Source organism: Saccoglossus kowalevskii, chromosome 7 (assembly GCF_978046115.1).
Source record: "Saccoglossus kowalevskii chromosome 7, keSacKowa6.1, whole genome shotgun sequence".
Taxonomy (NCBI): domain Eukaryota; kingdom Metazoa; phylum Hemichordata; class Enteropneusta; family Harrimaniidae; genus Saccoglossus; species Saccoglossus kowalevskii.
Window position 1 is genome coordinate 22177215 of NC_140647.1, and position 24350 is coordinate 22201564.

General features: G+C 36.1%; 1 pseudogene; it reads right to left on the minus strand.

Annotated features, from left to right (window-relative positions):
• Positions 1–5679: 5679 nt before the first annotated feature.
• On the minus strand, positions 5680–23454 carry LOC144356068 (uncharacterized; annotated as a pseudogene).
• Between the last annotated feature and the right edge of the window lie 896 nt (positions 23455–24350).

Below are 24350 nucleotides of genomic sequence, written 5' to 3' on the forward strand. Positions count from 1 at the left end.
ATACGCCTATACTTGCTTTGCGTACCTGAGGATATGGTCTTGTATTCAGTTGATGTTGATCGTGAAGGTAATTGGTTAAATTGTAGCAATACGACAATACGACTGAATACGATTTATATATGGCAGGATGTGCTCACGCTTTTCAAATACCTGACATAACTTCATGGCTGTATTCCTTTGAGTCATTCTTTCACTGACTTGTCTGTGTTTGTGATGTATTGTTTGTGTCTCTTGTACAGCGTTTTTTGTCCATGGACTTGTACTTTGCCCTATGTGACACACGATTTCGATATTGGATTGGTATGATTGTTATTTCTGTTATACAAGAATTAGTATAGTCTAACATCAATAAATAAAATGTAACATTCTTTTGAAGCAAAAAATTAATTTATTGATTTTATTACATCCCTGCCAATTTCCACACAAATTGGTCCTTTCAATGCTTCACTGATGAATGTTTTGATTGACTCAGTAAATAATTATATGCTTCTTATACATTTATGACTTTTGTGATTCATGTTAAAATGGGGGATGGGTGCCATTTTTTAACATAAAACATGCTTGCTGATTAATTACAACCAGGCTAAAAATAAATGGCCGATATGTTTATTCTGCTTAAAAAAACACTATGCTCATACTGACTTCATTAAGACTGTATATATGACATAGTCAAAGTTTCAATACACATATCCACTCGTTGGTGATGTATGGTTGACTTCTAACTAACTCCTTGGATGAGCGGTTTTTGTGATGTAGCATCTGTTAGAACTCAAATTGTTCTACATGTGGGGAATTATATGCTCAATGTGGTATGTCTAACATATAACATCATCTGTGGTGATTGTTTGTTTGTTGATTGCCAAGTGTTTTAATTGTTTTTTTAGATTCAGACTGCAGCTCTGACGAAGCATCATGTCAAAGTAAATATGAGGCTGCAACACCAAGTGGAGAGGTCCTCTTTCGACAGGTGGCACATTATCACCACCAAACAGGGCCAATAACATCAACACCAGAAATGGCTCCTACTACTGAACCACAACCTTCCATTAGCTCAGGGCATTCTGACCAACAAGCTTCTACGAGTGGCTCAGGATTATTTGACCCGCAACGGTCAGTTAGTTAAATTAATATTGTCTCTGCACGTAAGGTTTCACTTCTCGTAGATTCGTTTTTAGAAATCTGTCATACCAACATGAGCCCATTTTGTAGTCCATCTATATGTAGCTCTGTGCATGAAATCCCTAAAAGTATAGGGCCAGTTGGCATGATACTTGGTACACATATTACACTATGGGAGAAGTACAAGATCTGATTGGATATCTTAAGAATGTCTAATTTGCACCCCAGATAATATCTTGGTGCATACTTCATGCATATTAATTAGCCAATTTGCATACTATGTGTTTTGTTATGAAATAATTCATCTTGAGAACCCCTTGTTGGATTTGAATGATATGTCTATTTTGACAGAGAATATGCTGAACTCATGCTATATTCCGATTCTGAAGAGGAACTTGAGGCAGCTATACAAGCAAGTATTTCAGAAGATTTTGCTGAACCTACAGCATGTTGCAATACTGTTATGTAAAACTTCACTAATAATGCACAAAGTCATTGGGAATTTAATCTGTCCGCAATAAGAATTGCAGTTTCCTTTCATAAAATCAACTGTCTTTATTAAATATCAAACTTTCTGAACGATGGTCTTGATGTAAGATTTCATTTTTATCTTTGATTTCTCTTTAGGGATATTGGAGTTATTCCAAACATAATGTCAAAGGTGGATATCAGTAAAGAAGCAGTACCTATTAATGTTATAAGAGGGAATGTTATTAAAGGAGCAAGAAGGGCAATATTGAGATCAAGTTTCGAGCCAGATCGACCTCTATCAGTGAAATTTATGGATGATCAGGGTAAATCTGAAGATGCCGTAGACGAAGGAGGCCCCACAAGAGAGTTCTTTACTTTAGCTTTTGTGGAGCTACACGACAGTGCCATGTTTATGGGGCCAACAGGAAACAAAATGATGGTTCCAAACCATTCAGGTATAGCAGATATATATTAATCAGTTTGAAACATGAAATGATGATACTTCAGTCAGTGTACAAGTCTGTGGGTGGCTATAGCTGGGTTAATCAGACTCATTTTTCAGAGCATTTTTTATATCATACTGGTTACATTCCACACATGCCAGTTTCATGAATATATCAAAGTAACCACCATATCATGTGTCTAGCAATATAAAGTAGTAATATTGTGCAGATTGGAAACTGGATCTCACACAGGATGACGAAATTAATTACTATATAGTTAATTAATGCATTTTATTTTACTAGTTCTGTTTAAGAGGTTGATATACATGAAGAAAAGGGAAAATGTTTTAAAACATTTCAATATAAGAGCAAAAGTGACATTTTCCAATGATGTTATACATTTTCTGAAAGCCTTAAATGTGTCAAACTCAAATTTTGTTCCCGGAAATTTCAAAACAAAAATCATGTAATTTTTGGCGAATTTTGGGCAAAAGTTAGGAGAGTTATTCTCAGAAATTAAATACATCTGGTTGTTGATTTGAACTTTGACCGAAATATTGAGCTATTAGCAAGACAATTTATTCCAGGAATTTATTTGATATTGCCCATTCTCGTAATTTCAGAAATTGACATTTCAAATCCTGGGATTGCACTTGATTTTTATCAGCAAGGGAGTGGCAGTCTTTTGTTTTCTATTGTAATTATAATCTTTTAGGCATATTTACTTCAAGATAAATCCAAATTAAAAACATGCCCCTTTAAGTAATTTTGTTTTTTTACTTAAATGCTCATATTTGTATTACGAAGACCTCAATGATCACACAACACGGTAAATACTTAATCCAGAATGAGTTTTGAGGAAATAAATGTAAACAAATATCTGTGAAAATTCCAAGGTAATTGGAGAAGTGGTTCAGAAATGAAATAGTGATATTTACTAATTTCCATAATTTAAGTTTATGTTCCCCCTGGACTTTTACCTACCAAGTGAACCGAATTACATTGGCATGTCTTTTTTATATGGACCCATCTGTTTAGACTGACTCTGTGAGCCATACCATTATGGTGGTTTGGGACATTTTTACATTTCCGCGTTATATATACTTTCCGCATTTTTATATCTCTCATATATAAATTGCAGTATATGTTCGTAGTGGAAAATACGTTTTAGCTTTCCTAAGACAGATACTAACAACCAGTTCTCTGAAATATAAATAGCACGTTACACATTTTAGGCACTTAGAGATTAAACATATATTTAAACCGTTTTCACCCCTTCCTTCTCCCCTCCCCTAGATTAGTGCATAACGTGTTTGTAATATTTGTTTGTTTACTGTGCCCAGTTGTATGTAAAATATTATTCATTCACTGAGTTTGTGACTCTGCTGGTTGACTATAGCTCCCCGAGACCACTACATAGTTGGAGTACGTCATTGAACCAGTCCTTTTTAGGAATGGCGAGGTGGCGTGCCGTTCTTGTCATCCAGTTCACATGGAGTGACATGTGATATACCAGGTTATATGTGATATTTTTGCTTTTTTTCAGCTATGGAAATGGATATGTATTTCATCTGTGGCACAATTATAGCTCTTGCAATAGCCAATGGTTGTGTTGGGCCCAGATTTGTCTCCAAATTAGTGTTCACATGGATCACAAAAGGCTACCAGTATGTCAAATCCACAGTGAAGCTGGAAGATGTGTTACCAGGAACTGAGCTCTATGATCAGCTTCATAGTGTAAATTTAAAACATTTTGATAAATTGCGTTATATAATGCTGCTCGTCAAATTTGAAAGTCTTGTGCATGAGTTGCAGTAATTTGGCGTTAAGCTTTTCAATTTTGTTGACAGTATAACGATACAATTATATGCAAAATCTATTTTTTTTTCAGTTGCAAGATTCCACTAATCTCACCGAGGCTCACCTTGCTCTAGATAAGATGAGAATATTTCTCGAGTTAGCTGGCTGCACATTTCCACTCACTAATATAGAAGGGAAAGACCGGATTATTAATGCATGTGTGCAGTTTCATTTAATTGACAGGACTCGGTCAAATATGGAACGGTAGGTCTTTTCATTCATCAGTCTCTAACTTTAAAAATCTAATTTGCAACATTATGACTTAACCAAACACGCATTTCTCATTTGCATTGTGGCTATATATAGGAGTAATATTCCAATAACCTAAAGACATGTATGGCTATTAGGTTGAAGATATTTTACAGATAGAAAAATAAAACATCATATGGTTTAAACGAAGTAAGAACAGTGGGTATAATATATCATGGTATTTCATATCTTTAGATTTTCTCCGCTGTTCTTACAATGACTTATTGCTTATTTCAGTTTTCTTGATGGATTATCCTCACTGGGCATGTTGCATTCGGTTAGAGAGAACCCAGATGTCTTTGAAAGTGTTTTCTGTCAGGTAGGAGAAGAGTTGACGATGAATACGCTAGTAGATTTATTTGTTCCACATCTAAGTCCAGAGGGTCATAATTACAGACCTAAAGAATTAACAACTCTTTCACACTGGAATGAATATTTAGTGGACATTAGAGGTAAGTTACGTACATGTTTATGAATTGTTTTACTGCCACTTAATCTTATACTACCATATTTATTTCATCTCAAATATGCATTTAAATGTCTTTCTTCATGGTTCAAGTTTATGTGTGTGATATTATAATTTATTACTATTTAGTAATGAGGCATATAATATTTTGTTTGGAAATACATCAACCTGGAATTAACAAAAATCTACAATAAAAACATTCATTTACTTGTTGTTCTTTCTATGTGTTTGGCGTTTTTCGCGCCAAGTTTATGTGTGTGGTATAATTACTATTATACTTAGTATAACTCACTATACTTAGTACGTCATGTCATTGGTATAATATGGGTTTAGGGTTATTTAACCTGCTGACTGCCATTAATATATCTGAAGAGTACAGAGTTTCTTTATATGTTTATCCGAAATCATGAGACTGTTGCTAATAAACCCTCGCTTACATTTTTGCAGATGGTGAAGCAAGTCTGCAGTTTTCGGACATTTTGATGTTTTCTACAGGAGCTGATTTTGTACCACCATGTGGATTTGAACCAGGTCCGAAGCTGGAGTTTATGGTTCCTGCAGAACAGTCAATATACCCAATAGCTAATACATGCAGTAATATACTGAGATTACCAATCATTTATGAAGAATACGAAGAATTTAAACAAAACTTTGAATTCGCAGTGTTAAATGCTGTGGGATTTGGAAAAGCATGAACCGGATCATGTCAAAATTATGCCAGTTATGTTTTAGCAAGCCTTTTAAAATAAGCAGCTTAACTTTCATACCTGTTTCTATAGCATGGAGAGTGAATTCTTTGTTACACTTAATTGCTAGGCCATGTGGTTTTGAGGTGTGCTGCATATTATTCATTAACATATTGTGTTGTATTGTGTTATAATAAATTGTTGAACACCAGTCTCTTACTTTTTACTCTGACAATTCCTCCCCTGTGCACGACAGATGATCTACCTCCCCCCATGAAAAGGTAACATAGGTGTCTTATATTAAATATATAATATTTATTTATTTATTTATTTATTTATTTATTTATTTATTTATTTATTTATTTACTTAACAACAGGCACAATTTCAGAGACCGATCTGAAGTTCTAGTAACTAATGGAGAACAGAAATCAAAAGTAGAACAATGAAAAGTAAAATGTAGAACCAAACTACAAAACAAAAAGACTAGTTACAAATGCTAACCAATAGTATTAAAACTGCTAAAAAGATGTATACATTAAAGACTAGAATATTGTTATATCAATTACATGTACATGATAAAAATGAGAATTTTCTTAGGGTCAAGCGGTAATTTGTCAATATCTAAGTGCACTGGAAGGAAAGTAAAAAGGTATTTGAGAATTGGATCAAAGTAACTTTGATGTTGATAAGACGAAATGTCTCAAAAAATTAAAAGGGAAAATATACCATGACAGGGTGACAAATTCCTAATAATATCATTAAAAACGGCAAATTCTCATAAGTGGTCCTCCCTTCGAATGTATTGGTTCGCCGATTCCAAATACTGTAACTTTGTTTGTCAGAAAATTATCTTCAAGTCTCGACGATCCATTGTGTCTACTATCAAGTTAGAATAATATTTCGGTGGCAGAAGGGGGAATGTACCATCAGAAGAGGTAATTTAAGAAACCAGTTCGTTTAAGTCAATTTCGGGATGTAGAATCCGAATCCGGTGTGAAAATTCATGGGGCAAGATCTAGAGGTTCTCCACGGATGTTTCAACTTCATCAATATTCAGGGTATTTTACTGTGAACTTCAGCGTTTGGGCACGTACTATTATACGACTTTAGTTTTGAATTTGAAGTCAGCATTTTCATTTTTTTTAAATATATTTATTAACACACTAGGGAATGACAACCTGTACACCTGCTTAGGGGAAGATAGCTATCTATTAGTACACAAGTTATTACTAAGTATGCCCCTCAGAAATCAAACGACGTCACCTTGCAGTACAATAGTACGTGACAAAATGGCTGCGATTGCTCCTAACAGGCGAGACATTATTTTGGCTAGTTGTTATCAAACTAAACACTGAAAATTAAGGTCTCAATCATAGAGTTATTTTTCTGTCCGTGTAAGGAAAATGCGCGTCCACGCTGTTGCGAAACAGCATGCACAAAGGGTATACGGTTAGCTGCAGTTCTGTAGCTCTGAGCTCCAGGGTTTCGCAATTACCAGCAGACGACCGAATCAAACTACCGATGCAACAAAAAACGCCATAAACGGACGCCAGCGAAATCTAGAGCTACAGGACTGCAGCTAGTATACGGTGTATTATGCCATTTGTAATATTGATTATTCGTTATTCATATGTGGTGACCGCGATTGGTCACGCAACGCTCTGGGTGTCCAAATACGTTCATAAACTAAATGATTACACCTTTACGTTGGTAATATAGCGCAATAGACAAGGGGAGTTCTAATTTTAATACGGAGAAGGCACAAACGTGTGAAGGCTGCTTATTCATATTTACAATGTTGAAAGACAAAACGCACAAGGGGTTAAGGGTCTGTTATGCGATATGTAATATTGATTATTTAATGATTCACATGTGGTGAACGCGATTGGTCACTGACAGTTTTGCTCCATGCACATATCATTATGGATTCTGTGTTGTTTTTTTATAAATTAATAATATAAACAAATGTCATATATCGGTGTTATATTATTAACATGCAGGACGTTGAACGGGGTAAAGGTAGCTTAATAATATTTACAATGTTGAAAGTCAAAACGCTCAAAGGGGTAAAGGCTGTGTTATACAATATGTAATATTGATTATTTGAAGTACACATATGGTGAACGCGATTATAACAGTTATCGCACCGTTCTCGACTATCTATCACATACTCATGCTTTACGTAATTGTTTGGCGCTTAACTAGAGGTCATTGCGTCATTTCCATTAGCCATTATGCAACTGATCATGTTGCATTGATAGGGAGAAGACTAAAGCCAAGAAATCATTAATACAGAATACCAAGTAAAGTGTGGTACATGTGAAACTTTATTGATGAGATTTAGACGAAATATTTTGTTATACTACAATTGTTAAACAAACTTAAAAAGTACTTACTGACGTTCAGCCTGTCATCTGTTTGCATCAAAAGTATTTAAATAATGCACAAAGTACAAAACATTTTCATTAACTCTGATTTGTAACTTTAAATGTCTTGGAAACAACAAATATGTCTAATAAGTCAAAAAGAAAAGTATATATTTTTCTCTTCGTATGATGCCCACTGTCATCCAAATGTTAAAGGAGCAAGTAGGAATAAGTTACGTCATCATAGTTATTTTAATGTGCTGCTTGAATATTACTAATTGTAACAAGTAGATAAACAAATAAGTCATCAGCTTCCTCCATATTTGTAGGCATTTGAAGATTTGCATCTTCCATAAGCGTTGAAAACAGTTCAAAAGCATGAGGTCTGCAATCAGGAACCTCTCGTGTCAAATCATCCACCAGATGAAACATAGCGCCAGATGTGACATGTCGAAGGTAGTCACATGTACCATATATTTCTGGGAAATGAAATATAACATCTGTTCGTACATACCGCATATGGATCATTGTTAGACGCAGACACATCAAGCCATACCAGTTTCCGGGAAAACCCGTCTATACACCCATGTATGCAGAAACCAAAAGGTTTTAGTTTATCCAATCCATCGATGTGCCATAGATAATTTGGACCTTTTACAATATATTCCCGACGAACCATTCTTCTATTTCGTCGAAACAAAACAGCCAATGGGTCAATAGCGAGAAGTACTCGTCGGACAGTTTCTCTGTCGGTGACAATCCCGTGGACTTGAACTAAGCGGCTATGCATCGCTCTGTATCCTAGAGTAGAACCAGTTCTGCTCAGTTCCAACTCAACAAACGCAGAAACAATCTCTATATCGTCTTTTTGCTTTCTTCGAAAAAGATGCTTTTCGCTAAGAATCCTCTTTAATTGTCTAATGCTGAGACGGACATCATGGACAACATAGAGAAAAGTAATTATTTCTGAATACTTGAAACCACAATTGAAATAGTAATCGATGAGCTCATCTCTATTTGAAGTGTCTTGCATACTGGGTAAAATTACACCACTTTCAATAGAAGTCATCTTTCTGAAAAGAAAATAAGATGTCAGGTATAGTCTGGAATACATAGTATTAAATAATGCATCTCATTCATTGAGACTACAAAAGTCAAGTGAACAGTAATGTTAAATAATGCATCTCATTCATTGAGACTACAAAAGTCAAGTGCACAGTGATGTTAAATAATGCATCTCATTCATTGAGACTGCAAAAAGTCATGTGAACAGTAATGTTAAATAATGCATCTCATTCATTGATTGAGATTACAAAAGTCAAGTGAACAATAATGTTAAATAATGCATCTCATTCATTGATTGAGATTACAAAAGTCAAGTGAACAATAATGTTGAATAATGCATCTCATTCATTGAGACTACAAAGTCAAGTGAACAGTAATGTTAAATAATGCATCTCATTCATTGAGACTACAAAGTCAAGTGCACAGTAATGTTAAATAATGCATCTCATTCATTGAGACTACAAAAGTCAAGTGCACAGTGATGTTAAATAATGCATCTCATTCATTGAGACTGCAAAAAGTCATGTGAACAGTAATGTTAAATAATGCATCTCATTCATTGATTGAGATTACAAAAGTCAAGTGAACAATAATGTTAAATAATGCATCTCATTCATTGATTGAGATTACAAAAGTCAAGTGAACAATAATGTTGAATAATGCATCTCATTCATTGAGACTACAAAGTCAAGTGAACAATAATGTTAAATAATGCATCTCATTCATTGAGACTACAAAGTCAAGTGCACAGTAATGTTAAATAATGCATCTCATTCATTGAGACTACAACAGTCAAGTGCACAGTAATGTTAAATAATGCATCTCATTCATTGAGACTGCAAAAGTCAAGTGAGCAGTAATGTTAAATAATGCATCTCATTCATTGAGACTACAAAAGTCATGTGAACAGTAATGTTAAATAATGCATCTCATTCATTGAGACTACAACAGTCAAGTGCACAGTAATGTTAAATAATGCATCTCATTCATTGAGACTGCAAAAAGTCAAGTGAACAGTAATGTTAAATAATGCATCACATTCATTGATTGAGATTACAAAAGTCAAGTGAACAATGTTAAATAATACATCTCATTCATTGAGACTGCAAAAAAGTCAAGCGAACAGTAATGTTAAATAATGCATCTCATTCATTGAGACTACAAAAGTCAAGTGAACAGTAATGTTAAATAATGCATCTCATTCATTGATTGAGATTACAAAAGTCAAGTGAACAATAATGTTAAATAATGCATCTCATTCATTGAGACTGCAAAAGTCAAGTGCACAGTAATGTTAAATAATGCATCTCATTCATTGAGACTACAAAGTCAAGTGAACAGTAATGTTAAATAATGCATCTCAATCATTGAGACTGCAAAATGTCAAGTGAACAGTAATGTTAAATAATGCATCTCATTCATTGAGACTACAAAAGTCAAGTGCACAGTAATGTTAAATAATGCATCTCATTCATTGAGACTACAAAGTCAAGTGAACAGTAATGTTAAATAATGCATCTCATTCATTGAGACTACAAAAGTCATGTGAACAGTAATGTTAAATAATGCATCTCATTCATTGAGACTACAAAGTCAAGTGAACAGTAATGTTAAATAATGCATCTCATTCATTGAGACTACAAAAGTCAAGTGCACAGTAATGTTAAATAATGCATCTCATTCATTGAGACTACAAAAGTCATGTGAACAGTAATGTTAAATAATGCATCTCATTCATTGAGACTACAAAGTCAAGTGAACAGTAATGTTAAATAATGCATCTCATTCATTGAGACTACAAAAGTCAAGTGCACAGTAATGTTAAATAATGCATCTCATTCATTGAGACTGCAAAAAGTCATGTGAACAGTAATGTTAAATAATGCATCTCATTCATTGATTGAGATTACAAAAGTCAAGTGAACAATAATGTTAAATAATGCATCTCATTCATTGAGACTACAAAGTCAAGTGAACAGTAATGTTAAATAATGCATCTCATTCATTGATTGAGATTACAAAAGTCAAGTGAACAATAATGTTGAATAATGCATCTCATTTATTGAGACTACAACAGTCAAGTGCACAGTAATGTTAAATAATGCATCTCATTCATTGAGACTACAAAAGTCAAGTGAACAGTAATGTTAAATAATGCATCTCATTCATTGATTGAGATTACAAAAGTCAAGTGAACAATAATGTTAAATAATGCATCTCATTCATTGAGACTGCAAAAGTCAAGTGCACAGTAATGTTAAATAATGCATCTCATTCATTGAGACTACAAAGTCAAGTGAACAGTAATGTTAAATAATGCATCTCAATCATTGAGACTGAAAAATGTCAAGTGAACAGTAATGTTAAATAATGCATCTCATTCATTGAGACTACAAAAGTCAAGTGCACAGTAATGTTAAATAATGCATCTCATTCATTGAGACTACAAAGTCAAGTGAACAGTAATGTTAAATAATGCATCTCATTCATTGAGACTACAAAAGTCATGTGAACAGTAATGTTAAATAATGCATCTCATTCATTGAGACTACAAAGTCAAGTGAACAGTAATGTTAAATAATGCATCTCATTCATTGAGACTACAAAAGTCAAGTGCACAGTAATGTTAAATAATGCATCTCATTCATTGAGACTACAAAAGTCATGTGAACAGTAATGTTAAATAATGCATCTCATTCATTGAGACTACAAAGTCAAGTGAACAGTAATGTTAAATAATGCATCTCATTCATCGAGACTACAAAAGTCAAGTGCACAGTAATGTTAAATAATGCATCTCATTCATTGAGACTGCAAAAAGTCATGTGAACAGTAATGTTAAATAATGCATCTCATTCATTGATTGAGATTACAAGTCAAGTGAACAATAATGTTAAATAATGCATCTCATTCATTGAGACTACAAAGTCAAGTGAACAGTAATGTTAAATAATGCATCTCATTCATTGAGACTGCAAAAGTCATGTGAACAGTAATGTTAAATAATGCATCTCATTCATTGATTGAGATTACAAAAGTCAAGTGAACAATAATGTTGAATAATGCATCTCATTTATTGAGACTACAACAGTCAAGTGCACAGTAATGTTAAATAATGCATCTCATTCATTGAGACTACAACAGTCAAGTGCACAGTAATGTTAAATAATGCATCTCATTCATTGAGACTGCAAAAAGTCAAGTGAACAGTAATGTTAAATAATGCATCTCATTTATTAAGATTACAAAAGTCAAGTGAACAGTAATGTTAAATAATGCATCTCATTCATTGAGACTGCAAAAAGTCAAGGGAACAATAATGTTAAATAATGCATCTCATTCATTGAGACTACAAAAGTCAAGTGCACAACACCAAGACCATTGTATTATAATAACTAGACACCCCCGGTACCATTGTATTGTAATAACTAGACAACCCCGGTACCATTGTATTGCAATAACTAGACACCCCCGGTACCATTGTATTGTAATAACTAGACACCCCCGGTACCATTGTATTGTAATAACTATACACCCCGGTACCATTGTATTGTAATAACTAGACACCCCCGATTCCATTGTATTGTAATAACTAGACACCCCCGGTACCATTGTATTGTAATAACTAGACACCCCCGGTACCATTGTATTGTAATAACTAGACACCCCCGGTACAATTGTATTGTAATAACTATACACCCCCGGTACCATTGTATTGTAATAACTAGACACCCCCGATTCCATTGTATTGTAATAACTAGACACCCCCGGTACCATTGTATTGTAATAACTAGACACCCCGGTATCATTGTATTGTAATAACTGGACAGCCCATAACCATTGCAGTACAAAGGGATTGTACAGGGTAATTATCTATGGTCAAGCATCGATAAAGACCGGATTGTTTTAGTAATTATCAGACTAATTACGCTGCCTAAATGTGAAACTGTAATAGCGGATTTAAATTTCACACTGAAAAAAATGAACATGCGTATTAGAAAATTCACGGTGCCGATCGAGATGGATAAAATCGTCTCCTGCGATACGGTACAGCGCACAATTTTGAAAACCTTGAAAAATATCACCACCAGAAGGTGCCAGTTTTGTTAGGAAACTAATTCAAGAACAGGATTGAATTACAGATATGTTTGATTTTATTTTGAACATGATTTTATAAAACTTAATAGTCAACACTTCATACAAGTGTGTCGCACAGCCATGGGACTGGGGAGTAAGGTGGCCCTTACCTATGCTAATATCACTAGTACAATGACTGAGATTGAGAAATAAATGTTATCAGAATTACATGCCAAAACCTGCGAACCGGAAAAGGCACATTGGTTACATAAGATTTCTTTGGCCACAATGGCAAAGAACAACTTACTAAATTCCACGAATAATACAATTTTGTTCACCCCACATTTCAATGTATATTGTCTCCTATATTTAGTTGAAAGCCCTTCGTAAATAGGTTCATTTGGCTCCTTAACTAAATCCAGCAATTGACCCATTTGCGACAAATATATCGGTTTTGCCTAATTTTATTCTCGAGATTTCAGTGGGTAGCCAAGTTGCACATTATCAAAAACACATTGTGATAGCAGTGGTTAATGCCAGCATTACAACAGTTCGTAGTTTGTCAGTATTTAGAAAGTTTATTGGAGATCTTTCAAAACCAATTGATTTCGGGCGTTATACTGCCCGCAGTATAGTATAACATACATTTATGAAAAATGGAGGAGACTAACCTATTTTAACAAAAAAAGGAAGACAATACAACTCAAACTGAATTACCATTGCTAGATACAACAATGATTCTGACGAGTACAGAAGGTGTACCAGTCTTACTCGGTACTTGCCGACAGTGCGTCGCCGTGTTGTCTGACAGTACCATGACTAACAGAAAGTGTCAGACACATGTTATCTATCAACTTGTTACAACGAACATGTCATTTTCAAGGAAATGGATGAGTTTACTAGAGGAAAAATAAAATAATCAGAAAATTTACCTCTGAATGAACGGGTTACTCAAGCTAGATGCCCACAATAAAATGGCGGAGAAATGAAAGAGAGGCTATAGAAAAAACGTATTTTCACCGCGGTTTAAATATTCTCACCGCGGTTTAAATATTTTCACTGCGGTTTAAATATTCTCACCGCGGTTTAAATATTCTCACCGCGGTTTAAATATTTTCACCGCGGTTTAAATATTCTCACCGCGGTTTAAATATTCCCACCGCGGTTTAAATATTCCCACCGCGGTTTAAATATTCCCACCGCGGTTTAAATATTTTCACCGCGGTTTAAATATTTTCACCGCGGTGTAAATATTCTCACCGCGGTGTAAATACTGGTGAAAATGTCAAAAATTCGAAATAAAAGCAGAAAATTCACAATAAAAGCAGAAAACTCCTGGAGAAAATTTCGAAAATAGGAAAAAAATTAGGAAATAACAAGTGAAAATGTCAAAAATTAAAAAAATTATCAATGGCCCTAATAAGCCACCGTAAAAACCAGTTATTATTAGGTACACAAAATGAGATAACGCGCAGGAATTGAGTCCCAAGCGACGATAACACACGCTAAAAACGCAAAGAATCATGGGTAGACGCTTGTTGGTAAACAATGACACGCTATGGTCATCTGACGCATGCGCAGGTGACGTACGTTATGCCTGAGTTGAGACTACAATACGATGACTTCAATAACGTGATTACAAGTAGCAAGCACACGCGATAGCTATATTAACTCCGGTATTGGTTCAGCGTCTATTTGTTAAATTATGCTACACATTTAAAACTACCAGAACAATCATTGACAATTCTTACCTCAATTATAAAGTCTTTGTCAGCCTGCTCCATGTTGAAATCGTTTGTTTTCACATAATCTGTGTTAATACCAATGGTTCTTTGCAAATCCCTGTCCTTGATATAAAAATAAAATAAACTTTGCAATGCACATTCTGTAACACAATGGCTAGCATTTATGTCAAAACTAGTGGGACTTGTTAGTTAAACTAAAAAACACCACCAAAATTGGACATTATATTGCCACTCGTACGATATAATCATTATGATTTGGTGGTGTTCGTCGTTTAATGCATTTCACATGTCGTGTGCGGCCACATCGGGCAAGGCACGGTGACCAGATTCGTTTTTATTATTTCGGAGATCTCGCGATGACATTTTTTTCTTCACTTTGAACTTTGGTGGCGCTCTTGCCAGATACGAGATTGACATTTTTCCAGAGCATGATTTCCCTGATAAGAACCATCGGTGGTTCCGTTTGTTATACCTTTTTTATACGGTTTTGTTTGGGAGACTGTCTAAGTTACACTTACATCAAAAAATATTCGCTTAACATTAACTAGAAGTTGCAAGAAAACCTCCCAAGTTTGTTATTTCACCTCTGTCGTAACCAAGAAAATCGCTCTGTAAATTTACTCCTTTCTTCTCAACAAACATAATAAATTCGGAATAACTGATCTGTAAATAGAAATGACAATATGTGAAATTCAACATCATTTCTTGATCACGTGGGATCACTTCCCACTCATAACACTCTCTGCCTCACCGTGCTGTTTGGGCCATACTCTTTTTGCGTAGAGTTTTCTCTATATTCAGAAAGCATTTTTGTTGATGCACGTTTGAAAGTATTTCGAAATTTATTCTTTGGAAATTGTTAACCGCTCTAAGACTAGTCCCGTTTGTCATGTGTTTGCATAGTGTGTTATAGCATACTGTTGGTCATGCGAAATTGTAAATCGCACACGTATTTCAGAATGGGGACGTTTACCAGGAAATACACGTTTCCTATATGTCGCGCCCTCTATCGACCATTCAAACTGTGACGTAACAAGGCATTGACGTAAATGCTATCGAAAGAGATGAATCTGTTTAGTTGCACAGTTTATAGTCATTTAAATATATAGCTAATCGCTGAACACTTTTTCATTGATGGTAGACAAAACAAAACGCTTTAAACGGCGTCCATTACACACAATTACATCTCAAGAGAACTGTGTATCGTTCCTGCCGGGTGTGATACCTGTGAAGTGTGTATCGTTCCTGCCGGGTGTGATACCTGTGAAGTGTGTATACTGTACCTGTCCATCTCCGCTAACATCCAACAAATCAAACACGTCTTTTACTGTATAATTTTCAACAAATAATTCAACAGCAATATCAGGGATGAATACACTCGACTAATTGAACAAAGATATAAGATATATTAATAACAAATTCAGACAAAATGGCGATTCATGTAACAGAAAATATGAATATTGTCAATAATTGAGATTGTAGTTACTGACGCGTCACGCACGATATTGTACTAGATCGAACTAATTATTAATATTGCCAAAGTTTCTTTCGACTACACAGGGAATAACAGTAATGTAACACCAGGAAGAAGAAGTTGATAGAACATTGCCATTCCATGTTCATGGCTGGAAATAAAATTAATTAAAGATACAAGATATATCAAATTATCAACGTAAAGCGCCAGTCTTGGCGACGTGTCGTGTACAAAAGAAATAGTTCATCAACAAATTAAACGATGCTTTTAACAACGAAAATTACAGTTACATATGAATCAGCATATGTTCTCTTAAATTTGCCACCGAGGGCCTGATTTCGGCTAGTGCCGAGCGTTCAGGCAGCACATCTTGGCACGTGCCGAGTTTCGGTCCCAAGGATCTATCGGGACCGAGATCGAGGTGTTTTTTTTTTCGGCACGTGCGGACTCGGTCCCGACCGTTCACACACAAGTTTCGGCACGTGCCGACTCGGTCCCGAGTCTCGGCACATGCCACTATAGATAACACAAAACCCCCTCAATAATTCAAACAATTGAGATTAAAATGCGTAAAATGTATAAATAAATAATCAGGACTCGTTACGTAACAATATTCCCAAATAGATTTAGGTAAACACTACAAGAGAAGATAAGTCACGTGATTGGTTGATATATGTACACACAGCTACGTGCTGTAAACGTAATAATTAAGTGGAATCCGTAAAATTACACGTGAACGCGTACAATTATGATAGAACATATTCTTTCAAAAGGCAAACCAGTGAATGTAATGTAAAACCCAGTGAATGTGCTTAAAATATGAAAAATAAATTTAGACAGTGAATTAGAAGATTCAAAAAATAAGAATGTAGAAATGACTACCTCACCCAAAACAAAACAAAAATACAATAAAGATGTTAGACAATTTTACAATTGTTAAATATTTAATATCATGCTTATTTACAAACGTATTTCCTAGATGAATATTGTAGATATGCATATAATTTTATGGAATAAATGTGTTTAGAGTTATTATCATTCACCTGGTGTAATGTCATGAGTTTATTATATAGAACATCAATTATAATGTAATAAACCTTGACAATTATTCTATTACTTTTTTTATATTTATTTACACTACAAACATTTCAGGCTACACGTCGACACACTATACAAAATCTTAGTTACCTTAGAAAATAGTGCTTCCAGCTCGCTTCTGTTAATAGTATCGTTATCATCCAAGTTGCAGTCTGCCAATACCTGTAGGAATTTGGACATGGCTTCCACGACAATGGCGTGTTCCCGAGCAGCGTTTTCCTTCATTTTCCTAATCTTCATCCTCGTTCTATGACAATAAAAAATATACACTCCTGCTGTTGAATATAACATAATATCTATGGCGTTTGTCGTCGAGGACAGCCCAATATACCAAACAACGTGCGAGAGTAAACAACAACTAACAACCCCTGAGTCTCCAGTTCGGAAATAAATCAGTGTATTAGTCCGTAAACACAGCTATATTGTTCCAGTTCTTATCAACGCGTCCATATACCTTATTAGTCCCCGGACGAAGTCCGAAAACGGGGACTTATAATTCGGTCTCCGTCCGTGCGTCCGTGAGTCTGTGCATCCGTGCGTCTGTGCGTCCGTCCGGAGTCATATCTCAGAATTCCTTTGACCGATTCCGTTCATTCTTTGCATGTGCCTAGTACTTTATGTGGAACATATGCACATGCAGTGGTTTAGCGATTCGATTCAAAATGGCCGACTGGCAGCCATCTTGTTTTTTGAAAATGTTGTATTTTGGACATGCTTTGTCAGTTGTCATTCAAACTTGGTACATAGATTATACATGTTAAGATACATGTCATGACGATTTATTTCACAATTGGATCCAAGATGGTCGACTGGTAGTCATCTTGTTTTTTTCGAAAATGTTGTATTTTGGACATGCTTTGTCAGTTTTCATTCAAATTTAGTACATAGACCATACATGTTAAGATACATGTCCCCGACCGTCCGTGAGTTTCTGAGTCTGTCCGTCCGTCCGTCCGTGTGTCAGTCTTTCCAGAGTCATATTTCAGAATCCTGTGGACTGATTCCGTTCATTCTGTGCATGTGGCTAGTACCTTATGTAGGACATATGCACATGCAGTGGTTTAGTGATTCGATTCAAAATGGCCGACTGGCAGCCATCTTCTTTTTTGAAAATGTTGTATTTTGGACATGCTTTGTCAGTTGTCATTCAAACTTGGTACATAGATTATACATGTTAGGATACATGTCATGACGATTTATTTCGCAATATATTGGATCAAAGATGGTCGATTGGCAGGCATCTTGTGTTTTTTTTTATGCGGTATCTTGGACGTGCTCTGTCAGTTTTCATTCAAATTTGGCACATACATGTACTTTATACATGTTAGGATGCATGTCCATGACAATTTGTTTCAAAATCTGGTCAAGGATGGCCGATTGACAGCCATATGACTTTTTGGCCTTACTACTATATTTCCACAATTTATGTACCATTTTCATCCGTATTTGGCACATACATCATACATATCAGTGTGTTTCATAATCAGATCAAAGATGGCTGAATAACGGCTGTTTTTATTTTTGGCCATATTACTACTACACGGAACACGTGTTTTGATGTAAATAAACAATCTGTTGTATACGCCACTTGGAACTCAAGTTTCAAGGACACGCTCGCGACAACCCCTCCGCTTTAATATGATGAGCACAAAGAGAACTTTCAAAAATTTAGCGGGGACTGTATCATTTTCAATGACTTGTTTCTTTATGTGATACATACCTGGCTAGTTTGGTGTCGGGTCGTAGATGGTAGATGGTGCCCGTAGATGGCACGAGTGTCAAACCAAATTGTAGTCGTCATTGCATAGAAAGCTCATTTGGTTATTGTTCATAGGCTCTTTATCCCAGGGAGGTGCTCCAAGTCCTGGAACCCATGCTAAAGCATAGCTTTTCAAAAAAGTCTCTAAGCACGTACTTATTTTTTGTGAAATTATACCCCTTTTCAGGTGCAGAAACGTAAAATAGATACCCTATATACATACTAAAATCATACTGTTTCCAAGTTCAGGTAACATGAATAATGAGATACGCGTCAAATAACTAAATATTGTAACACCCATTTTACGCGTTTATTTTACTTTAGCTTGCGTAACACATTTTATCTAGAGACCCTCCCGGGGGGGGGGGGGGCTCTCGGAGCATGTATTGGGTCATCCTACAAATCTATCGGAACATAGTGGTTTCTTTGGCACTGTGCGCGAATTTACGCTCTGTATTTTTTTTTTCAAGTTTATCAACATTGTGTTTTTTTAAATCGTATTTACCAGCAGCATCCAAATTGTCTTGTTGTTGAACTCTCCAAATCGCTCGTTTCTATCCCACAAAGCAGCAATCTCTGAAAGAGGCTGTAACTTCTTGAAGAAACTGTCCGATGCCTTCATTGACAACCACCAACCTTTTCAAAAAAAGTAACGCGTATCAATGTTAGTACCAAAATCATTTCCAGGATTCCGATAGTCACCATTGGAACACTAAGTTTTTTGACTCACAACAATATTTTGATTTGCTATATTACTATTGGATGAAAGTAAGCTGATTCCAGAACGATCCTCGCAAAATTAATCGGATGATGGCAAATGACGTACACATCCATAAATAGGTGGTGAATAATATTGCCATAAAAGGAAAAAAACACAAATACTTTGTAACGTTGCTGCATGGGGTATGAGGGAAGTGCGACAAACACATCATTATGCATATGTAAACTTCAAAAAGGGATAGACAGGAAATAGAAATCCTCACTCGGCCATAGACAAGTAGCAACATAGAGCAATGCCATGGTGATGAGTCGTAACACTGGCATATAAATATAGCTGTCTTCCTAGCAGTTAAGGGTCTAACCCATAATATAATTGAGGTTCTTACCGTCAAAACATTGTATGGGATAGTTACATAATAAGCCGCCATCCACGTAGACATCAAGATTACTCTCGTTGTGATAGTTAACACATTGAAACAGACCTGTAGAAAGTACGCTGTCGTTAGTTTATCTGATGGTGGTGATCAAAAGTATGCTTATTAAGTTTCATGTGGTCTTATACCATGGAACCATGTACGTGTATTTATATCATGGAAGGTACTAGTAGTAGGTACTAGTACCTTTCATGATTGAACCCAGGGGTGGTACTCCAAGTCAGACCTGGTACCCATGCTGAAGTACATGTATAGTATTTCAAAAAAGCCTCTAAACACATACTTATTTGTGTGAAATTTCACCCCTTTTGCAGTGCAGAAACGTAAAATAGATACCCTATATACATACTAAAATCATACTGTTTCCAAGTTGAGGTAACATGAATTCATGAGATTCCCTTTTTCACGCTAAACACGGTACATGTATACGCGTCAAATAACTAAATAACACCTCTTTGACGAGTTTTTTACTTCAGCTTGCGTACCATATTTTATTCAGAGACCCCCCCCCCCACCTGGATTTTGAAAAAATGTAACGAATTCTCCCCTCTGGCAATTCAAATATTTACATTCGTTCACTGGGCGTACTATGAACTAGTATTTTAATTTTGCTGGAACATCTAAAATTTACTCTAAATACACAACCTGCCTGAAACTGTAACGCTGAAACAACGTGTAATGTATAAAAGAGGGAAATGACTTATACCTTGTACCATGTTGTTTTGTATCGCGCAGTATCAATATATTGCGCATCAGTGGCCGTGAAGTAAGCGTTTGCATTATAGCGCGGTAGTCGTCGCGCTGCGCATGTTCGACATTTGTGTTGATAAACATTGATTTTCCCACAATCCAATGCGCTCTTCAAATGGAAATCACAAGTATGAGGTTTGACATGGACGCGACTTGCACTGATTACCGCCAGTGACTCCTTCGATACATTCCAATCACATGAAAATTACCTAATTAAAGCTTGGAAACGTGTCAGTACGTACTTGTTGATCTGCGCAACAGTCAAAGTCGCTATCTTTGTTTATATGAGACCCATATATCTCGCACATGCGCAGCGCGACAACTACCGCGCTTTAAATCTAAACAAATCGTGGGACCCATATCGAACGCGAAGTCGTGCGACAAATCACAGTCCCTATACAGTCTATAGAGGAACTGTGGACAAATGTTGAGCTGTAAACATGATACAACTGATTGCGCAGTAGGTAAGCTTCACATACCTGGTATGGACATAGACATTCTGACCGCCAATCTTATTGGCATATTTGGCGTTGTTTTCACGTGACAGTACTCTGCGTCCATTCTGTTCACATTGGTCACGACAATACACAATTCTTTCCCATAACTGGGTATAAAAGGCGCATTAATATATTTTGTTAGAAAATTAGGTATTATTACATAGTATGATACAGCATTAAAATCCGATGTAAGTAAATTGGAGCCTCATACCTACATCGGATTTTAATCAGATTGACACAAATTATGTGTATTAATGGTATGTTTTTCGAAGTGCAAAATACGTGTATACCTTTACGGTGTTTTATGTGATCGACATTAAAAATGTACTCAGGTAAAAAAATAAAGGGTGGTTGTCGCCGGACCTCGTCGTGTTCGATAATAGTTTCATGCGATATATACAACGCGTTTGTTTACACGAAGTTCGAACACGCGCTGCGTGACGAACATTGTCCTCTATTGGAACGATTCCCGGGGAAATCTCAATAATTTATATCTGCCGAAGTATGCAAGTGGTGTCAAAACACGTGACTATTATATTACACGAAAACCGTTGTTTTGATCTGTAGTCATGCATCAATAAAAAAAAAAATATGTTTCTGAGAGATTTAATAAAATTTAAATGAAAACGACAACACGACCAAATTCAGTTGTCGTTTTAAATTAAATTGCTTTTAACCACGTATTTGGCTGTCACAAATGTGCTCAAACGAAAGGTGTATGCCGAGGATTTCTGACTACAATCATGAAGTATAATCAAGAAATACGGCGAGGAATGAATAATGTTTCCTGGTCTACCCTTTACTCTCCTATTATTAACTGAAATAATATACAACTTCTGATTTTGACATGATATTACGGAATACCAATTATATTAAAAGTTATGAAATCATGCGAATAATTCCTAATTTTAATCTCATTGCTCTGAATAAATCGTAATTTACATGTAAAATGACACTCACTTCCTTGAAAGTCAGACCCCGCTTACTAGTTTGTTCATGTAACTTCATTCCAAACCAATGCAATAATTTCTTGCCTGGGTTCCATCCATAGTGCCTGATGACGTTTGGAATTACACTGCAGTATCCACACGAATGATCTGAATCAAACTTTACTACGTCGTCGTTTACCACGCCCTCTTGTGGCGGTTTATAACTGCGCGGTCCTCTTGTTTTTTCGTGTTTTTTTTTTTTTTGATCCGCGAGAAGAAACTCTCCCTCGCGCGGTTATCTTACCTAGAAAAATACTTGACAGATCCTGGTTCAAAAACTTCTTTACGTCATTATATCCATAACCCACGGCCAGCGAGGCAGCAGTCATAGCACCCGCACTCGTCCCAGATAGTCGGCGGATGTTCTTCCACACTCCGACGTCATCAAGCACCTATAGATGGTCAATGAACTAACGCTAATGTTTGTGGAGGTGTTGCATCACTATTGTGCATTTTTTGTCTCGTACCACTAAGAATTAGTGGTCTGAGATGGAGGTTACAGTTCTTTACGTAAGAAGATTAAAATTTGCCTTTGGCAAGTGAAACATTCCCTATTCTTACCGTTCAATAATCAGATTTCGTTTCTTTTGTTTTTATTCACACCGCGCATTGTTCATTCTGTTAATGTTCTGACGAAACCATAAACACCTACATGTTAGTCAGATCTCAGTCTACCAGAAGAACAAAAAATCGCGTTCCAATTGTTGCAGCGTTGTAACTTTCTGTGAAAAAGTGTAGTACAAAATATCGTCTCCCACCCAGCAACATTGCCCGACAGTCAGCGCCATAGCACTTCGATTCTTTGCTAAACTAACTCACCTGTATTGCACCAGAGTACGCCAGACCTTTATTTCCACCGCCTTCGAAAACAAGATTTTCAAATTCAAATGGATACTCATAATTTTCTATTTCAATGTCGTGAAGAGAACTCCTATCAGAGTACCAACTCGTATCAGAACACGTCGCGTTGGACTTCAGCGATAAACCCGACCCTGTCAGATTGTTTTTCACACTCAGTGTTGGCTTTTTCGCCGGTTTTCCTGACTTTCTTGCATTCTTTTCAAGTACTTCGGCGATGCTTTGTTGGGCGGTTTCGAGAAGATCGTCTACTTCACCGATATCGGTGTCTTGCTCTATCGAGTTCAAATTCTGCGGTGATATCTTGGTCGATTGCTTGGCTCCCATGCTGTTGTCGCCCAAGCCAAATACTGTTACGGTGCTCCTGTCATTTGTAGACGTCGGTACCGCGGAACACTAGTTATTTCGCCTGACTACACACTCCTGACAGAGTTTTGTTCGCTTTCGTTTTTTGTTGTGCAACACAAGATGTAAACAATGAAGATTCGGTTTCACGTGATGTATACCGATTCGTATGTCATTTATTTACCATTATTATGCAAATTTCCCAAATTCTCCAGCGTACGACAATGCATCACTGCTGCCAGTTTTCGATTGTCTTGAATTCACTTTAAAAAAATATACAATAATCGACGGAAATGGAGAACGGCAACAAACATTACACCCAATCGCGACAATGTTACTGTTTTGTGCCACCACCGGTTGAAACCATGAGATTGTAAATGTGTTTCCATGGCTTCCAGTTGAAGTTACTAGTATTACTTGAGTTTCCCGGTAGTGAATATACGCTCAGAGATACACATGTGTTAACGAGAGAGGGCGCTCATCACTTTTACTGAGCTACTCGCATCTTCCTGTAAAACACGTTATGCTGTCGTACACAGTACTGGTAAATTAAAGGGCGACGGTCGTCGTGCCGCGTCCTGTTCGATATGGGACTCATAGCGACGTATACAACGCCTATAAAATACATTGTTTATTTACAGGAAATTTGAACACGCGCTGCACGACGACTACCGCGCTTTAATGCGAACGCGCACTTCACGGCGACTGATGCGCATCATAATGAATGTTGCATTATATTCATGATCGGTAAATCTTGTTTTAAAAGTTAAACATCAAAAAATTATCGACCTTTTATACAACTTTGGGGGAAAACCTTTTAGTTTAGTTTTTTTCGGATCACATAATTTCAGTTCTAGAAAAACACGGTATTAGAAATC